Raw genomic sequence first — 21,656 nt, 5'->3', positions numbered from 1 at the left:
AAGTCTAAGATTATCGCTAAACGATAATCATTATTAAGTTGTTTAAACCTTGTATTTGTAATAAAAGCTATGGTTTGTATTGTAAAAATGAATGCAGTTTTTGAAAAATGTCGCATATAGAGGTCAATACCTTGCGATGAAATCATATGTTATTGTATTCGTCCTTATGGTTAAGGTCGGGTTATGACAGCTCTTGTTCTATCTAACAAAGTTCTATTCATCCGCTCTGCCACTCCGTTTTGTTGAGGAGTGTATGCCGTCGTGAACTGCCTTTTTATACCTTCTTGTTTGCAGAACTTATCAAATTCATCACCAGTGTATTCTCCTCCATTATCCGTCCTTAAACACTTGATCTTTTTACCAGATTCAAGTTCAACCCGCGCTTTGTAAACTTTGAAAACTTCAAACACATCCGCCTTTCTCTTGATTGGGTACACCCAACATCTCCTAGTATAATCATAAATAAATGATACAAAATACTTTGATCCTCCTAGGGATTGAACTGGTGCTTGCCACACATCAGAGTGAACCAATTCTAGAATCAATTTACTTCTAGAATTTGATGTGTTAAACTTCAGGCGATGCTGCTTGCTGATTACACAATGCTCACAGAAAGGTAGCGATACCTTTGTAAGACCAGGAATAAGATTTCTTTCAATAAGAATCTTCATACCTTGCTCAGACATGTGTCCAAGCTTTTGATGCCATGTCATAGCAACTTTATCACTTGAACTATTCGAAGCAATAGATGCTTCCGATACCTGTACTGTCTCGCCTTTCAGAATGTGTAAATTAGCACCCACCTTTTCTCCTTTCATAAGTACAACCGCGCCTTTCTTGATTATCGTGATCTTCTCATGTATCACCATCTTACAACCAAGATCATCCAATTGTCCTAAAGACAATAAGTTCTTCTTCAAACCCTCCACGTGTCGTACACCTTGAATAGTACGAACTGTACCATCGTGCATCTTCAGAATGATATCTCCAATTCCAATGATCTTTAGTTCATGATCGTTGCAACTGTATACAGATCCTTTTGAGATACGTTCATATTGTTTGAACCATTCTCTTCTAGGGGTCATGTGAAAAGTAGCTCCAGAGTCAAATAACCAGACATCAACAAATGTCTTTCTGCCTTCATTTGCTACCACTGCCTCAATAACCAAAGCAGTCCCATCATCTGAAGTGCTTGCAATATTTCCTTGAGGATTTGAGTTATTTAAACTCCGACAATCCTTCTTCAGGTGACCTTTCTTGCCACAATTGTAGCATGCATAGGTCTTCTTCTTTTTAGACTTCGGTTTACCATGATTGTGACTCCCACTTGGGCCACGTTCCGTTGATCTCCCTCCTGACACCACCAAGGCCTCCACTTGTCGTGAACCGGCCTGTTTATCCTCCTTGTTATTGCGCCGATTTTCTTCTTCTAGAATAGCAGCCGCAACTTCATAATAGACTAGATACTCTGAGAGAACATTATTGGTTAAGTAAATAATGAGTTGATCATACGAGTCAGGTAGACTCTGAAGTAAAAGTTCAACACGTTCTTTTGGCTCTATATTGCAACTTAATGAAGCGAGTTGAGAAAATAGAGTATTCAAAGAATTAATGTGTTCATTAACTGAAGTAGATTCATTCATGCGTAGCGCATAAAGTTTCCTCTTAAGGAATATATTGTTGTGGAGTGATCTGGTCTCGTACAATTTTACGAGGTGATTCCAAATCTCTTTCGCCGTCTTCTTTTCTTCAATGCTAGACAAAACGCCATCTGCTAGTGACAATGAAGATTTGTGAGAGCCTGGCCATCCATCTCTTCCCATTTTTCATCAGTAATTTCGGCGGAACGTCCACTGATGGCCGCCAAACACTTATCCTTTCTCAGGATAGCTTTCATCTTTAGTTTCCATAACGAGAAGTTACTCCAGTTGAACTTTTCAATTTCGAATTTCGTAGACATTGCTATAATCACAATCTTCTTTTCGACAATACTATTTTTTGAGAAATAGTACCCGAGAACTTTTATCGAGTGAAATTAATCTTACTTATTTTCTGATGTGGAAGTCCACCAGCGTGGAAACGACAGAGCATACGATAAGTAGATTAATACACACTAGATATTAGAACCTTGGCTCTTGATACCACTTGTTGAGAAAAGCGACACCGAATTATAGCAAACCGCTAGTAATAATTGAAATAGCGACAATAAAGAGACACCGAGATTTAACGTGGAAAACCCCAATAGGGTAAAAAATCACTGGCAAGAAAAGAAACGTTTCACTAATAAGAATAATAGGAATTACACTTCTCTCTAATTACAAGGATAAACACTAATCTTTATATCTCTTGTAATTAGGAGATTAATACTCACTAACTCTCTATTTAACTCTTTTAGTATACAATGGAGAATGTGTTTTGTGATGTTGAATGAGCTTGCTTATGATGGTATTTATACTAGTAAATATTATGGTAGGTAAATGTGTAAAGATGTAGCACACAATATTGAAGCCTCCATCATAATAGTTAAGTATCAAAAACATGTGCTAGTTGACCAATTCCATTCAACTTCCACCAACCATCTTAATATTTCAATACCTGGGAGGGACTACAAGAACATTGCGGTTAATAAAGGTAAAAATGCATATTCAAGTTCCAGCATAACCAAAAAAAGAGATCATAAAGTAGGAATATGGGTATTATACCTTACAAAGGTCTATTATGACAAGTGTGTAATATGTGGGCTTGAATGGTGGCTGAGGCAATAAAAGGAGCTGAGAAAAAAGAGTCAATTGTCATCAATGAAACATAAGAGCTCGAAGTAGAAGTAAGTGAAAATTTAGAGTGTTTAGAGGTGAAATAAAGAAAAGGATGCAAATTTCCACCTGAGAAAATATTGTCTCGGCCATGAGATACTCATACCGAAAACGAACTGGTAGACCAACCATGCAAGCAGCACCTTCTTTTCGACTAGCTTTGCACAAACCAAAAGAACATAAGTATAAACTATTCCTGGTTGTAAAAGACAAAGCAGAAAGACTAAATTAGCTAGTTGAATAAGTTACAAACCATGCTTAATGTTTATGTATCTAGTTATAGATTTATCTGCCTTACTTTCTCCCACTATCATAATCGGACTTCTCTATCCAGAACCTCCTGGACAAACACACGTTGCGGGGCCCATTTCGGAAGCTCCAAAACATAAGCCCATTCTTCCCAAGGCCATATGAATTGGAAGTTTGATCTGCAATATCCTTGCATATCCTCGCAGGTAAGTATAAGAATATCCAAGAGATAAATCTATATATAATCTAGCCAATTAAGTGAACTTACGAATGATGTGAGAACCAAAGAATGAGACGGGTCCTACACTCCATATCCAACTCACTTATTCTATCAAAAAGAGAACGGACAGCCAATGCACTGCTGGGAAAGCACCTGGAAGGGACTACAAAAACATTGCGTTTAAAAAAAGGTAAAAATGCATAAACCATAAAAAAAAAAAATTGAGATGAAAAAGTAGGAATATGGCTATTATACCTTACAAAGTTCTATTATAACAAGCAAGGTTGCAAAATTCGCTACTTGGGGATTAATCGGTCAGGACTTTGGAAGGATTAATCGGCAATTCGGGGATTAATCGAGGATTAATCGGATTGTACTTTATGCATTAAATATTGCATTTCAAAAATTATATGTTTAAATATAGAAGAAAATCATAAATATAAACATAAACTTTAACATAATTGTCTAAATTTGTTGATTTTATTCAAAAACTATAAGTATCTAGTTTAAAATCATGTTAAAATGCTGAACAACTTTGAATTTGACTGAATTTGATTACCAAATTCGATATTGACCCATCAATTGACGTTAACTGATTAATTAAATGGATTTTGAAAAATTGGTACGGATTGCTCTTAAAAATAATTAATCAGGGATTAATCGGCGAGTAATCGGGTTTTCTACAACAGTGATAACAAGTGTGTAATATATGGGCTTGAATGGTGGCTAAGGCAATAAAAGCAGCTGAGAAAAAAAAGAGTCCATTATCATCAATGAATAATAAACACGAGAATGGATCAGAACATAAGAGCATGAAGTAGAGGTAAATGCAAATTTGGAGTGTTTGGACGTGAAATAAAAGACACAAGTTTGCACCTAAGTAAATATTGTCTCGGCCATGAGATACTCATATAGGAAAGGAACTGGTAGACCAACCATACATGCAGCACCTTCTTTTAGGCTAGCTTTGCACAAACCAAAAGAACATAAGTATAAACTATTCCTGGTGGTTGTAAAAGACAAATCAGAAAGACTAAATTAGCTTATAGTTGAATAAGTTACAAACCATCCATTCAAAAAGAAGAGTACATCCAATAGATATTCTTCCACAACAAACAGGTCTATAGGTTGCAGATCCTGATACGAAAAAGGTTATGAGAAAAATCAGCACAAAATATGTTTTGGAGGGAAAAATAAAATGTGCAAGAAAATTAGATAAATTCTGTTGGAAATTTAGTGTAATTGTGGGTTTTAATCTACACTTGTAAATGGGTTTGGAGGTACGGAGTGTACACCCATTAAGTGATAGATTACCCGGACCTAAAAGTGGTTTTCCATTATTTACTATCATGACTTGGTCTACCTGAAATTTGACTAAGTGTTTTCAGTACTAAGTTTTCTTAGTAAGCTGAAATTTGGCTAAGTGTTTTGTGCTGGTTGTTCTGCATTGCTGGTCCTTGTGCTGGTTGTTCTGCATTGCTGGTCCCTGTGCTGGTTGTTCTGCGCAGCTGGTCCCTGTGCTGGTTGTTCTGCACAGCTGGTCCCTGTGCTGGTTGTTCTGCGCAGCTGGTCCTGTTTGCTGGTTCCTCTGCGCTGCTGGTCCAGTTTGCTGGTTCCTCTGCGCTGCTGGTCCTGTTTGCTGACTTTTGCGCTGCTGGTCCCTATGCTGACTCCTTTGCGCTGCTGGTCCTTTTGCTGACTTTTGCGCTGCTGGTCCTTAAGAGGCAGTAGCAAGAAAACACTTAACACAATTTTGAGTGATTACGGAAGAATTATTCCTGGACCCACTTTTACTTTAATAGTGGAAGGAATAATACTTGTTTATTATAAAGTAATCACTCATGCTTTGATAGTTGTAAAATATAATATTTGTTTATTGTAAAAGTAACAAGTTTTACTTTAATGATGGAAGTGATAATATATGTTTATAGAAATATTCTTCCTGTAACCACTTTTGAATATTATAGAAGATACTTTTATTAATCAATCGGCCAATTGATTTTAATAAAAGACTCTTTCATGATTAAGGGTGTATATAAATATATTAACCAATATGCATGAGAAAAAAAGACACAAGTTACGAACACCAAAATATTCTTCTGCAAAAGGAATTCTTGTTTCTGCCAAAACAAGAATTTAATCTCTGTCTTATCCCAAAGTGATATTCGTGTAACCCAGGATATAAGGGTCGAATAATTACTTTCAGAAAGTGCTACCACGATTCAGTGATTTATCCGGCTATCGATTATTTTACCCTACACGAAAGAATTTAATAAAACCTCCAACAATCGAAAGTAATTATTCGTTATAATCGATGGCGGCTATGATGAAACACATGACGGCGAATTTCTCCAAACTTGATAAGTTTGAGGGAATTGATTTTAGGTGATGGCAAAAGAAGATGCACTTCTTTCTGAGCAGCATGAGTGTGGTGTACGTACTCAGCACACCAATTCCTGAAGATCATGGTGATGATGCCACTATTGAACAAATTCAGAAAAGGTGCAAGTGGGAGAACGATGACTACATCGCTAGAGGTTTAATCCTCAATGGTATGGCTGATTCCCTTTTTGATATTTACCTAAATGTTGAATCTTCTAAAGAACTATGGGACTGTTTAGAAACCAAGTATATGTCTGAGGATGCTTCTAGTAAAAAGTTCCTTGTGAGTAATTTTAATAATTACAAGATGGTCGATTCTAGACCGGTCTTGGAACAATACAATGAGCTCATTCGTATACTTGGTCAATTCACACAACATAAGATGAACATGGATGAGTCTATTCAAGTCTCAAGCATAATTGATAAACTACCTCCATCTTGGAAAGAATTTAAACATTCTTTGAAACATAAGAAGGAGGAGTTAACTCTTGTTGAGTTGGGTAGTCATCTGCGTATTGAGGAATCCCTCAGGTTGCAGGATAATGACAAGCCAAAGAGCAACGAAGTTGCTGGTACGTCTGTTGTCAATATGGTGGAACATAAAAAGTTCACTAGTAATAATGACAAAAAGGGCAAACGTAAACATCAAGGTTATAACAAGGCTAATCCGAACAAGAAGTCTAAATTGACTTGTTGGAAGTGTGGTAAAACTGGACACATGAAAAAGGATTGCAAGGTTATTTTTTATAATAATAATGCCAAAGGATCTAGCACAAGCTGTTCGAAAAATGGTTTAAACAACCACAACTCGAAAGGTCAGAATATATTTAATAATTCAAATGAGAATTATTATGTTTCATATATATCTGAGGCTTATTTTATGCAGGATGATGATGTCACGTGGTGGGTTGACTCGGGAGCCACCACCCATGTATGCAAGGATAGATTTTGGTTCAAGACTTACGAGTCCGTGACTGATGGATCAATTCTTCATATGGGAAATGAGTCAACAGCGTCTGTTCATGGACGTGGAAGTGTGGATTTGTGTTTTAGTTCTGGAAAAACTATTTGTTTGTTTGATGTTTTGCATGTACCACAAATAAGAAAAAATTTAGTTTCCAGTAGTGTGTTAAATTGTTGTGGTTATAAACAAGTGATTGAATCTGATAAGTTTGTTTTGTCAAAACATGGTATGTTTGTTGGTTTTGGTTATTTATGCAATAGAATGTTTAGACTTAACATTAATCACTTGAATGTTAATTTTGCTTTTATATCTACTTCTAGCATAAATAATTCTACACTTTGGCATGCTAGACTAGGACATATACACTTTAAAAGAATGCAAGATATGTCTAAAGATGGATTAATACCGGCTTTTGACATGAACAATGAAAAGTGTAAAACGTGTATGTTAACAAAGATCACTAAGAAACCATTTCAAAATGTACATCGTGATACTGAAATTTTGGAATTAATACATAGTGATTTATGTGATTTGCATGCTACTCCTACTTTAGGGTGTAGAGACCCGTCCTAATCTATCCGGACGAAGTCCATATCGATTACAAACGATTCAAAATAGTTGATTACATCGCGAGGTAATTGACCTCTATATGATAAATTTTACAATCATTGCATTCGTTTTTAAAAGACAAACTTTCGTTACATCGACAGTTGACAGGCATGTAAAGCATTTCATAATATATCCAAATATAATTGACTTAATAATAATCTTGATGAACTCAACGACTCGAATGCAACATCTTTTGAAATATGTCATGAATGACTCCAAGTAATATCTCTAATATGAGCAAATGCACAGCGGAAGATTTCTTTCGTACCTGAGAATAAACATGCTTTAAAGTGTCAACCAAAAGGTTGGTGAGTTCATTAGTTTATCATAAAGAATCATTTCATAATTTTAATAGACCACAAGATTTCATACTTCCATTTCTCATAATCATACGTCCCATGCATAGAGACAAAAATATCATTCATATGGATTGAACACCTGGTAACCGACATTCACAATATGCATATAAGAATATCCCCATCATTCCGGGATCCTCCTTCGGACATGATATAAATTTCGAAGTACTAAAGCATCCGGTACTTTGGATGGGACTTGTTGGGCCCGATAGATCTATCTTTAGAGTTCGCGTCAATTAGGGTGTCTGTTCCCTAATTCTTAGATTACCAGACTTAATAAAAAGGGGCATATTCAGTTTCGATCATTCAACCATAGAACGTAATTTCGATTACTTGTGTCTATTTCGTAAAACAGTTATAAAAGTTGCGCATGTATTCTCAGCCCAAAAATATAAAGGGTAAAAAGGTAAATGAAACTCACAATACTGTATTTTGTAGTAAAAATACATATGACGACATTGAACAATGCAGGGTTGGCCTCGGATTCACGAACCTATATCAACACATTATAGTATAAATCAATTAAGTTTATATATTTGTTATGTATTAATTATTCTTATAATATATTATGATACTTATTTGATATTTAATTAATGTTATATCAATAATATTAGTTGAAACATAATTTTATGTAATATTAGTATATTTTATGTAATAATATATTTACATATATATCTTTTGTTTTGTAAAATTAATAATTGTAGAAATACCTAAGGATAATAATAATAATATTAATAATAATAATAATTTTTAAAAGTATAAAACTACCTTAGGAGTCACTTTTAAAAAAATTGCACCAAGCCGGGCTCGAACCCGAGACCTCTCGCTCACTCATCAACACCCTTAACCATTCCTCCATTTCAGTTTTTCTGATTTATAATACAAACCCAAATACTTATCTATTACATGTTTCAACCCACTTCATCTTCTTCACCAAAATCTAAACAATCAAACAACTTCATTCTTAATAGTCAATCATCAAAATGGTTTTAGGACTTCTAAACAAATATGAAACAAAAAATAAAAATGTGTTCATGATATAAAAAAATGAGGAAAAAAAAAACAAAAAAATCCTACTGCTTGCTGGTAGCCAAGAAAAAAAAAATTTTGTTTTCAATTTTGAGTTCGTTTTGGACAATCTTTACAACATGAAACATGTTTCAAATCATTCCTAAAAACTATTGAAATCGTCAATTGAACTTAAAACATCAAAACAAGCTCTAATTTCTCCAAGAACAAAACAGTTGACTTTTGACAATTTAACTTTGACTCGCAAATTCGAATTCGTTATCAAGAATTGGAACTTGAGATTTTGCAGGAAGTTTAAGTAAATGATTCCTAACAACTCTACATTTTTAGTTTTTGAAATTTGTTTCGAATTCACGTTAGTGTATATCACTGTGAAGAACTCAAGAACTCAAAAATTGATTTTTAGATTAAGAGTGTTATAGGTTATGATTACAACATGAATTGTGTTGCAAATCATTCCTATAATCTTTATGGATCATCAAATTAACTGGAGATATCAAAACAAACTCGAATTTGATTCAAGAACACTTAGTTGACTTTGAAAACCAAAACTTTGACTCTCAAATTAGAAATTAATAGAAAGAATTGAGGATTGAAAACTTACAGATAGTTTAGATAGACGATTCCTAACATGACTGCATTATTACATTTTGAAAATTTGTTCTAAATCAAAATATGGTGAAAAAGATGAATGTACAGAGTGTCGAGCTTATTTTCTGGTTTTCTTTGTTTTCAACTCAAATTGCAGTTTGTAACTTATATAGATTGATTAGGTACATGATTTAACAGTTAAATTGATTTTCAATTGATTTGTGAAGTAGACTTGTAACAAACTGGAGACATGAAGTACGTAAATTATTTTCATGTGAAGAAAAAGAAAAAAAAATTGATAGTTACTTCTAACAGAATGGGATTCCCTATTTTTATTTTTAATAAATATTAATAGTAAATACCTTAATAATATTAATAATAATTCTAATAAAATAACTAAATAATATTATAAAAATGATAATAAATAAAAATAAGAATTCGTTTAAATCATAAATAAATTTTAATCTTAATTATCTTGTACATTATTTTACATTTTCAATTCAAATAATTATTTTGTATTTTATTAATACAACTTAATATGCACTCTTATATTTATATATGTATATATATTTACATATTTATTTACACACAATTGTTCGTGAATCGTCGGAAATAGTCACAGGTTAAATGAATCTATATAAATAGTTCAAACATTTCGAGACTCAACATTACAGGCTTTGCTTATTGTGTTGGAACATATAAAGATTAAGTTTTAATTTGGTCGGAAATTTCCGGGTCGTCACAGTACCTACCCGTTAAAGAAATTTCGTCCCGAAATTTGAGTGGAATGGTCATGGCTGACAATAAGTATGTTTTCATGACGTATCCGAGCTAGAAATTAGAGTTTTATCATCAGTGAGTAATATAGGTAAAAAAAATTTGATTACGCGAAGAGTATAATCGAAGCTATCGCAAGAGAGGGAACTGATGACGTAGTTATGATTGATTTCCGGAATTCATGGGATTTAAAGAAAATCTTCGTAATAAGATTTGGTTCTTCGGCGATATAGGAAATCAGATCTTCTTTGATTAAATGCAATAATCTGTTTCGATTGCTCTGTCGGATATTTTACTATAAATCCACTCCCTTCGTTTCCTTATTTTCACAGCTCACACCTTCCATTCTTTCTCCCCTGATTCATATTTTTAAAGCATTCATTAATATGCTCCATCCAGTTCTGATCCTTGATATACTCTTAACTTTCATATCTGTCATTCTTCTCTTTCATCTACCACCGGAGGATTATATTTACTTCTACTATTATCTTGGGTTTATAGTGTTTTTAATTTTCCCGTGCCTTTACATGGCAATACGTATTGATATGCACGGTTTGTAATTTATGTGTTGTCGAACTTTATATTTTCTTTATATTCAAGAGTTCCATACTTTCGTCTCCTCTTCCCGACTTCAAGTCAAGCGAATAATGGTCCGGAATTCGTAGATATGGATTTTGAAATGAACATAGTTAATGTTCTAGAAAGAAATCGTAATGGCACGATCTTGATTTTTCAAATTACTAGAATATCTGAAAAGATAGAACTATTAAGAATATATGTTCTTGATATACTTGGAGATTGGGTAGAATGTAAGAGTCGTGTAAGATGGCACATGATGACGTTATGATCTGTGAATCATCACGTTCCATTAGAAACTCAGCATGACTTACTGTAATATAATCACGTTGATCAAGTGTCATTATATTATACTAACTCATGCATCAGTTCCCAACATTACTTCAATAACATTCATATTTCAAGCTCGAAAGTTTACTTCAATAACATTCAATAACATTCATATTTCAATAACATTCATATTTCAAGCACGAAGGGATTAATGATTTCAGATAAGAATTGTTATGAAAATATTCTCGGAAATATCAAAGATATTTATGATGATATTTTCAGAATTTCTGAGATCGAATGTTGATGAAGAAAATCCTTTCGCAAGGATTTAGAATAAATAAGGAGCAAGATATTCACTAAAGACTTCATCAGAAATAGAATCATCAGGGTTCTTTATGTACAAGTTTAGTCCTTGTGATTTGCTCAGAGTCTCCTTCATGGTTTGCTCAATTCGTTATTCAGTACCAAACTTCCTTTTGAGCTTTTCCAACGTATCTTTTTTTTATTATCAAACTTTTGACTGTTAAAATCATCCATAGTTTTTGTTGCTTCATTCAACTTTTCAAAATTTAGAGCATTAATTCACAGACTGGGTGCTTTTCTGAATTTCAGAATGGAAGATCATAGTTCTAAGAGATAAATGTTATATGGATACATATAACTGTTGATGTGGAAACGTTGCGAGACTCAAAATACAAATTTGCTGATTCCCGGTAATTGGTATGGCAGTTCTCGTTACAAGATGCGGATGAGTCTATGATAGGGTTTCAATGAATAAATATAATGATTTATCAGAGAGATTTAAGCCAAAAAAAACAACGAGGCTGCTGGTACGTCTTCTGGTAATATGGTGGAATATAAAAGAATTCTCTGTTATAAAAAGGGTAATTGTATATATCAGGATTATAGTAAGGCTACTTCGAATGAAAAGTCGAAGTTGACTTGCTGGAGCTATGACAAAATTGGCTACTTTGAAAAGGGATCGCAAAGTTATTTTTGCTAATAAATGCCAAAGGATCTGATGCGGCTACGTGTTAAACTTTTACTCAGTTGCCGAGAGTTTCTCAGGTGCATAACTATATGCATAAACCTTTCCTTCCGTAGATGAAGTGCGGTTGATTCATCCTATCGATTGAGGTGTTTTCAAGAATCATGAAAGGTTTGAACGCAGATTGTAATCGTCAAGATACAGATGAGGTTTAAGATGAGATCAAGTGGCAAACTTGAAGATATGTTTAGTTTCATATGTTATAATCAATATTTTAATTCATTTTAATTATCCAATGTCGACAGTCCATATTTGATAGTCCACAATTAACAGTCCGATAATACATATATAGCTTAATATATAATATCCGAATTAATTAATACGTATCGGGACCCGTGTACATGTCTCAGACTCGATCACAACTCAAAGTATATATATTATTATAGAATCAACCTCAACCATGTATAGAGAACTCGATCATTACTGCATATAGAGTGTCTATGGTGATTCCAAATAATATATATAGATGCATCGATATGATATGTCAAAACCTTGTATACGTGTCCCGATATTTAAAGTGCATAAAATAAATAACAGGAATTAAATAACGATAACTAAAGTGCGTAAAGTAAATAACAGAAACTAGATGACAATAAATAAAATTGCGGGAATGTAAATTGCGATAATTAAATTGCAATAAATAAAATGCGATAAATAGAATGTAATCAGTTAGCTAGGAACAGTTAGCTGGAACAGTTAGCATGGTTTCTTAACAAAATTACATATTGTTAATTAGTCTGTTTCTAATAAATTTTTATTGTGTCCATTATTTCTTCATTATGCCACTTGTTGGATTCTGGTAAGTAAAAATTCAAATATGAAACTGAATTTGAATGAAAATGGTTATTCTGTGGTGAACGGATTCGTATATCGATAGATGTAGGTAGGATGGTAATCGACCGTTGAATCAGATTCGAAAACTGTACAATGTAACTTATTAATGTGAAATCTTAAATATTTCTCGGGTATTACCTACCCGTTAAAATATTTTTACCATTAACAGTTTGTACGAAAGAATTTTTAATCACAATCTTTATGAAAATATATTTACATATATATTTTCTTCAGATGTAATTATGGATTTAATGAGTCAATGTGATATTAAACTCATCAGATTTACGGTTAGAACTATGATACATAATCTCTAAAACATTAGAGTTTACATAATCGTCATGTCGAACGAATATAAATGATGTAGAATGATTTGTGGAACGATAATTATACTCGAGGTACAGAATGAGATGTTGAGGCATGGATTGTTGAAACTTGGGTGGTTGGTGGTACTGGTGCCATTGGTGCTAAGGCTGATGATGTTACTGGTGTTGGTGATACTGTTGATGATTGCAAATTGTATACCGTGCTCTCTAAAGTTAATACTCGAGCTCGGAGTTCTCTAACTTCTTCTACTAACCCGAGTTGTTTATCAATGTGAGGTAGAGGTCGGATATCTTCTCTAGTTCCATTAATGGTAGTTTCAAGACGAAAAATTCTTGCAAATAGGGTATAAACGGTATTGCGAACGGGTTCGCCGGTGAGCGGGTCAAGTACTCCAAGGTTAGGTGGTAGATTTGATTCATGATATGGAGTACCTTCTTCCTTTCTCCATAGGGTGAGTATGTCGCGAACCCATCCCCATTTTCTCCAGTAATCACGGTAGTTGATTGGTTGGTGTGCTCCTGTCACGCTGTCTTCGGAGTCGGAGGAACTTGGTCGATTCGTAGAGGCCATCTTAAACGATCTCAGGGAAGATTTTTGGTATGAAGAGTTTAGTGGCATCAATTGATAGTTAGATGGTATTCTCAATGCATAATTTTCATAGATATATATAGTACCAGGATCCCTTAAATTAAGGAGAAATTTACGAGATATCAGGCAAGGTCTACAGTAACAGATACACTAAGATATGAATTGTCAGATACGCTAAGATATGAATTTTGTCTATACACTATTCATGCAGTCAATGCAGTAAAATGTGTCTAGACTAAGAATAATGAGTAGGTAATTTCTTAAGGATGATAAGCAGATGTTTCTGGATAAAAATGATAAGCAAAACTTTTGACATGCAGACACGGTCGAAGTCCAGACTCACTAATGCATCCTAACGACTATCAGTTAGGCACGCTAATGCAAGACCTGGTTCGCTAAGACCACCGCTCTGATACCAAATGTAGAGACCCGTCCTAATCCATCCGGACGAAGTCCATATCGATTACAAACGATTCACAATAGTTGATTACATCGCGAGGTAATTGACCTCTATATGATAAATTTTACAAACATTGCATTCATTTTTAAAAGACAAACTTTCGTTACATCGACAGTTGACAGGCATGTAAAGCATTTCATAATATATCCAAATATAATTGACTTAATAATAATCTTGATGAACTCAACGACTCGAATGCAACATCTTTTGAAATATGTCATGAATGACTCCAAGTAATATCTCTAATATGAGCAAATGCACAGCGGAAGATTTCTTTCGTACCTGAGAATAAACATGCTTTAAAGTGTCAACCAAAAGGTTGGTGAGTTCATTAGTTTATCATAAAGAATCATTTCATAATTTTAATAGACCACAAGATTTCATACTTCCATTTCTCATAATCATACGTCCCATGCATAGAGACAAAAATATCATTCATATGGATTGAACACCTGGTAACCGACATTCACAATATGCATATAAGAATATCCCCATCATTCCGAGATCCTCCTTCGGACATGATATAAATTTCGAAGTACTAAAGCATCCGGTACTTTGGATGGGACTTGTTGGGCCCGATAGATCTATCTTTAGAGTTCGCGTCAATTAGGGTGTCTGTTCCCTAATTCTTAGATTACCAGACTTAATAAAAAAGGGCATATTCAGTTTCGATCATTCAACCATAGAACGTAATTTCGATTACTTGTGTCTATTTCGTAAAACAGTTATAAAAGTTGCGCATGTATTCTCAGCCCAAAAATATAAAGGGTAAAAAGGTAAATGAAACTCACAATACTGTATTTTGTAGTAAAAATACATATGACGACATTGAACAATACAGGGTTGGCCTCGGATCCACGAACCTATATCAACACATTATAGTATAAATCAATTAAGTTTATATATTTGTTATGTATTAATTATTCTTATAATATATTATGATACTTATTTGATATTTAATTAATGTTATATCAATAATATTAGTTGAAACATAATTTTATGTAATATTAGTATATTTTATGTAATAATATATTTACATATATATCTTTTGTTTTGTAAAATTAATAATTGTAGAAATACCTAAGGATAATAATAATAATATTAATAATAATAATAATTTTTAAAAGTATAAAACTACCTTAGGAGTCAGTTTTAAAAAAATTGCACCAAGCCGGGCTCGAACCCGAGACCTCTCGCTCACTCATCAACACCCTTAAACATTCCTCCATTTCAGTTTTTCTGATTTATAATACAAACCCAAATACTTATCTATTACATGTTTCAACCCACTTCATCTTCTTCACCAAAATCTAAACAATCAAACAACTTCATTCTTAATAGTCAATCATCAAAATGGTTTTAGGACTTCTAAACAAACATGAAACAAAAAATAAAAATGTGTTCATGATATAAAAAAAATGAGGAAAAAAAAAACAAAAAAATCCTACTGCTTGCTGGTAGCCAAGAAAAAAAAAATTTTGTTTTCAATTTTGAGTTCGTTTTGGATAATCTTTACAACATGAAACATGTTTCAAATCATTCCTAAAAACTATTGAAATCGTCAATTGAACTTAAAACATCAAAACAAGCTCTAATTTCTCCAAGAACAAAACAGTTGACTTTTGACAATTTAACTTTGACTCGCAAATTCGAATTCGTTTTCAAGAATTGGAACTTGAGATTTTGCAGGAAGTTTAAGTAAATGATTCCTAACAACTCTACATTTTTAGTTTTTGAAATTTGTTTCGAATTCACGTTAGTGTATATCACTGTGAAGAACTCAAGAACTCAAAAATTGATTTTTAGATTAAGAGTGTTATAGGTTATGATTACAACATGAATTGTGTTGCAAATCATTCCTATAATCTTTATGGATCATCAAATTAACTGGAGATATCAAAACAAACTCGAATTTGATTCAAGAACACTTAGTTGACTTTGAAAACCAAAACTTTGACTCTCAAATTAGAAATTAATAGAAAGAATTGAGGATTGAAAACTTACAGATAGTTTAGATAGATGATTCCTAACATGACTGCATTATTACATTTTGAAAATTTGTTCTAAATCAAAATATGGTGAAAAAGATGAATGTACAGAGTGTCGAGCTTATTTTCTGGTTTTCTTTGTTTTCAACTCAAATTGCAGTTTGTAACTTATATAGATTGATTAGGTACATGATTTAACAGTTAAATTGATTTTCAATTGATTTGTGAAGTAGACTTGTAACAAACTGGAGACATGAAGTACGTAAATTATTTTCATGTGAAGAAAAAAAAATTGATAGTTACTTCTAACAGAATGGGATTCCCTATTTTTATTTTTAATAAATATTAATAGTAAATACCCTAATAATATTAATAATAATTCTAATAAAATAACTAAATAATATTATAAAAATGATAATAAATAAAAATAAGAATTCGTTTAAATCATAAATAAATTTTAATCTTAATTATCTTGTACATTATTTTACATTTTCAATTCAAATGATTATTTTGTATTTTATTAATACAACTTAATATGCACTCTTATATTTATATATGTATATATATTTACATATTTATTTACACACAATTGTTCGTGAATCGTCGGAAATAGTCACAGGTTAAATGAATCTATATAAATAGTTCAAACATTTCGAGACTCAACATTACAGGCTTTGCTTATTGTGTTGGAACATATAAAGATTAAGTTTTAATTTGGTCGGAAATTTCCGGGTCGTCACATAGGGAACAAGAAATATTTTGTGACTTTTATTGATGATGCTTCTAGATTTTGCTATGTTTATTTGTTACATACTAAGGATGAAGCATTAGATAAATTTAAAATATTTAAAACTGAAGTAGAATTACAACAAAAGGCTTTGATTAAAAGACTTAGAACAGATAGGGGAGGTGAATACATTGACCAATCGTATTTCCAATCCGTTGGTATTATCCATGAGACCACAGCTCCTTATACTCCACAACAAAATGGTATATCTGAAAGGAAGAATAGGGTCCTTAAGGAAATGGTTAATTCCATGTTATCCTATTCGGGTTTAAGTGAAGGATTTTGGGGGGAAGCTATGTTAACAGCTTGTTATTTGCTTAATAGAGTTCCTAACAAAAGAAACAAGATTACACCTTATGAACTTTGGAATAAAAGGAAACCTAACTTGAATTATCTTCGGGTATGGGGCTGTAGGGCGGTTGTAAGACTACCTGATCCCAAGAAGAAAAGTTTAGGTGAAAGAGGTATAGATTGCATATTTGTTGGATATGTTGAACATTCCAAGGCATATAGGTTCTATATAATAGAGCCTAATGAGTTTGTCTCAATCAATTCTGTGATTGATTCAAGGGATGCAATCTTTGATGAAAATCGATTTTCATCTATACCTAGACCAAAGGATATGATTCCAAGTAACAATGGAATCAATAAGGATTGTAATGATGAAGTCTCTGAAAAGGTTGTTGATCAGTCACTTGAGCTTCGAAAAAGCAAAACAAAAAGGAAACTTAAATCATTTGGACCAGATTTTCAACTATACTTAGTTGAAGGTTCTAGGGATGATGTTTCTACCCAATATTCGTATTGTTTCAATGTTGATGATGATCCTAAAACATATGATGAAGCAATGAGGTCTCAGGATGTTGCATTCTGGAAAGAGGCAATTAATGATGAGATAGATTCTATCATGGGCAATAACACTTGGGTGTTATCTGATCTACCTTCTGGTTGCAAACCTTTGGGTTGCAAATGGATTTTCAAAAAGAAGATGAAGGTGGATGGAACTATTGAAAAGTTCAAGGCAAGGTTAGTCATTCAAGGCTTTAGACAAAAGTCTGGAATTGACTATTTTGATACTTATGCTCCCGTGGCACGTATCACTACCATTAGACTGCTGATTGCTTTGGCTACGATTCACAATCTAGTTATTCACCAGATGGATGTGAAGACAGCATTCTTGAATGGTGAATTGGATGAGGAAGTTTATATGAACCAACCTCAGGGCTTTGTCATGCCAGGAAATGAAGGCAAGGTGTGCAAACTTGTGAAATCCTTATATGGTTTGAAACAAGCACCTAAGCAATGGCATCAAAAGTTTGATGAAGTGATTTTATCTAGTGGTTTTAAATTAAACCAAGTAGATGAATGTGTATATAGTAAATTTGATGATTCTGGTAAAGGAGTTATAATTTGTCTATATGTTGATGACATGTTAATCTTTGGGACTGACCAAAGTCAGGTTGATTTAACAAAATAATTTTTGTCATCAAAATTCTCCATGAAAGATATGGGGGAGGCTGACGTTATCCTTGGCATTAGGATCAAATGTGAAAGCAAAGGAATTTCGATTTGTCAATCTCATTATATTGAGAAGGTGTTGAAAAAGTTCAATTGCTTTGAATGTAATCCTGTGAGTACCCCTGTTGATCCAAGTGAGAAGCTTATGCCTAATCAAGGTGAAGCTGTATTACAACTTGAGTATTCTCAGGTGATTGGCTGTTTGATGTACGCCATGACTTGTACAAGGCCGGATATTGCTTTTGCTGTGGGAAAACTGAGTAGATATACTAGTAATCCTAGTACTCATCACTGGCAAGTAATTAGGCGGGTACTGAAGTACTTGAAGAAAACTATGGACTATAGTTTATCTTATAATGGGTTTCCTTCGGTAATAGAAGGATATTTTGATGCGAGTTGGATAACCAATATTGAAGATCATTCTTCAACGAGTGGTTGGGTGTTCTTGCTTGGGGGAGGTGCTATTTCATGGGCTTCTAAGAAGCAAACATGTATTACCAACTCAACGATGGAATCTGAGTTTGTTGCTTTAGCTGCTGCTGGTAAAGAAGCAGAATGGCTTAGAAACTTGATCCATGAGATACCATTATGGCCTAAACCTATAGCACCCATGTCTATCCATTGTGATAGTGCTGCGACATTGGCAAAGGCTTATAGCCAGATGTACAATGGAAAGTCTAGACACTTAGGTGTCAGACATAGCATGATTCGTGAACTCATCATGAATGGGGTGATTTCTATAGTGTTCGTGAGGTCACAACAGAATTTAGCTGATCACTTGACGAAGGGATTGGCAAGAGACTTGGTGAACAAGTCTGCTGTGGGGATGGGTTTAAAGTCCACATAAATTTCTAATTATAAGATACCCAATTCCCTTCTGAAGAAAATTAGAAGTTGAATTCAATGTGGAAGGCTTATACTTAGAAATTTGGAGTACAAAATTTTGTATCATCCCAAGGTAAGGTATGTACTCGGACCTGTTGAAGGTGAGGATGAAGTTTAGCTTCTTAATGGTTTATTTGAAAAAGTGCATGAGCAGGTGCATGACTGAAATCAACTACCTATGTGAATGTGAAGTTTTGCCGCTTCAACAAAGCTTGGACTTTTGCTTTAGATACATTCATGAAAGGATATGGACACATGGCTTGTAAAGTGTCAGGATAGCTTTAGAGTATTTGAAAACTTATGTGTATGTTATTTTCAGTTATTCAAATGGGTTGAAGGGTTCAATTCTTAGAACACCCCGATTCTCGAATATTTGGAATGCGTAATGTACTAAGGTGAAAATTCAATCTTCAAGATATTTTCATTTATGCATGAGTTTTGTTTTAATTTGTTTAATTCTCATGAAACGAATTGCACTAAATTGGGGAGGATTGTTGGAAATTTAGTGTAATTGTGGGTTTTAATCTACACTTGTAAATGGGTTTGGAGGTACGGAGTGTACACCCATTAAGTGATAGATTACCCGGACCTAAAAGTGGTTTTCCATTATTTACTATCATGACTTGGTCTACCTGAAATTTGACTAAGTGTTTTCAGTACTAAGTTTTCTTAGTAAGCTGAAATTTGGCTAAGTGTTTTGTGCTGGTTGTTCTGCATTGCTGGTCCTTGTGCTGGTTGTTCTGCATTGCTGGTCCCTGTGCTGGTTGTTCTGCGCAGCTGGTCCCTGTGCTGGTTGTTCTGCGCAGCTGGTCCCTGTGCTGGTTGTTCTGCGCAGCTGGTCCTGTTTGCTGGTTCCTCTGCGCTGCTGGTCCAGTTTGCTGGTTCCTCTGCGCTGCTGGTCCTGTTTGCTGACTTTTGCGCTGCTGGTCCCTATGCTGACTCCTTTGCGCTGCTGGTCCTTTTGCTGACTTTTGCGCTGCTGGTCCTTAAGAGGCAGTAGCAAGAAAACACTTAACACAATTTTGAGTGATTACGGAAGAATTATTCCTGGACCCACTTTTACTTTAATAGTGGAAGGAATAATACTTGTTTATTATAAAGTAATCACTCATGCTTTGATAGTTGTAAAATATAATATTTGTTTATTGTAAAAGTAACAAGTTTTACTTTAATGATGGAAGTGATAATATATGTTTATAGAAATATTCTTCCTGTAACCACTTTTGAATATTATAGAAGATACTTTTATTAATCAATCGGCCAATTGATTTTAATAAAAGACTCTTTCATGATTAAGGGTGTATATAAATATATTAACCAATATGCATGAGAAAAAAAGACACAAGTTACGAACACCAAAATATTCTTCTGCAAAAGGAATTCTTGTTTCTGCCAAAACAAGAATTTAATCTCTGTCTTATCCCAAAGTGATATTCGTGTAACCCAGGCTATAAGGGTCGAATAATTACTTTCGGAAAGTGCTACCACGATTCAGTGATTTATCCGGCTATCGATTATTTTACCCTACACGAAAGAATTTAATAAAACCTCCAACAAATTCAACCACCTCTGTTTTGCTAGCAGAAAATATATTAAGCCTTCGTATCCTTTGAGGATATTTAAGTTCTGCTTCACGCTTTTGTCTACCAAAATTAACTTCAGAGAGTGCTCCATGGGTATCGGGTTGCTCAGGACAACTTATGTGTCCAAAATCATGAGACTTTCCGGCTACTAGTTGTGCTTCGTATAACAAGTGTGGCCTTGGAACTAGAAAATGAATGAACAACATGTTAAAATTGAAATCAATTACACCATCATTTGAAGCAACTTAATGAAACTATCATGGAAATTGAAATAAGAGTCAAATTTAACAAGAGTACAAAGTAGTAGTACCACTCTCAAGTTTCCAACTGTTCTTTGAGAGATCTTGAATTCGACCCCATAAGTCTTCCACGAAATCCTATACAACATAATTGAAGTTTGAGACACTTCAATAAAAGCAAATTTTGATGAACTTAACTTTTAAAAATATATATACAAGATACCTGTTGACGATGAAGTTTGTCTATTTTGTTGATGTCTTCAAACACAGGTAAACCAACGTCAGAAACATGTCTTCTGATACTTAGATAAGCTTCTATCCCAACCATAACTCTATCTCTTCTGGGATTTGCTGCAAAAATCAAGAATCCTCAAACAGAATGACAATATAATTTGCTTTCATCATAACGTGACACAAGTGGCTCATGAAATGTACTGAGTATAATCGTTAATGCATGAACAATTAAACATCAAGAAGTAAACTTAACAATAAAAAAATTGGTAATTCATCTTTCTATATGACTATTAACCGTGCCATAAAAAAAATACACCAAATAGGTGGAAAGG

At 33.7% G+C, this 21,656-nt stretch overlaps 1 pseudogene; it reads right to left on the bottom strand.

Moving 5' to 3' along the window:
* LOC139851075 (nuclear cap-binding protein subunit 1-like) overlaps window positions 1–21,656 on the bottom strand; it is a 130,680-nt pseudogene that overhangs the window by 41,351 nt on the left and 67,673 nt on the right.

This window comes from Rutidosis leptorrhynchoides, chromosome 1 (genome assembly GCF_046630445.1).
Source record: "Rutidosis leptorrhynchoides isolate AG116_Rl617_1_P2 chromosome 1, CSIRO_AGI_Rlap_v1, whole genome shotgun sequence".
In the NCBI taxonomy this organism is placed as follows: domain Eukaryota; kingdom Viridiplantae; phylum Streptophyta; class Magnoliopsida; order Asterales; family Asteraceae; genus Rutidosis; species Rutidosis leptorrhynchoides.
This window is presented reverse-complemented; position numbering and strand designations above follow the sequence as displayed.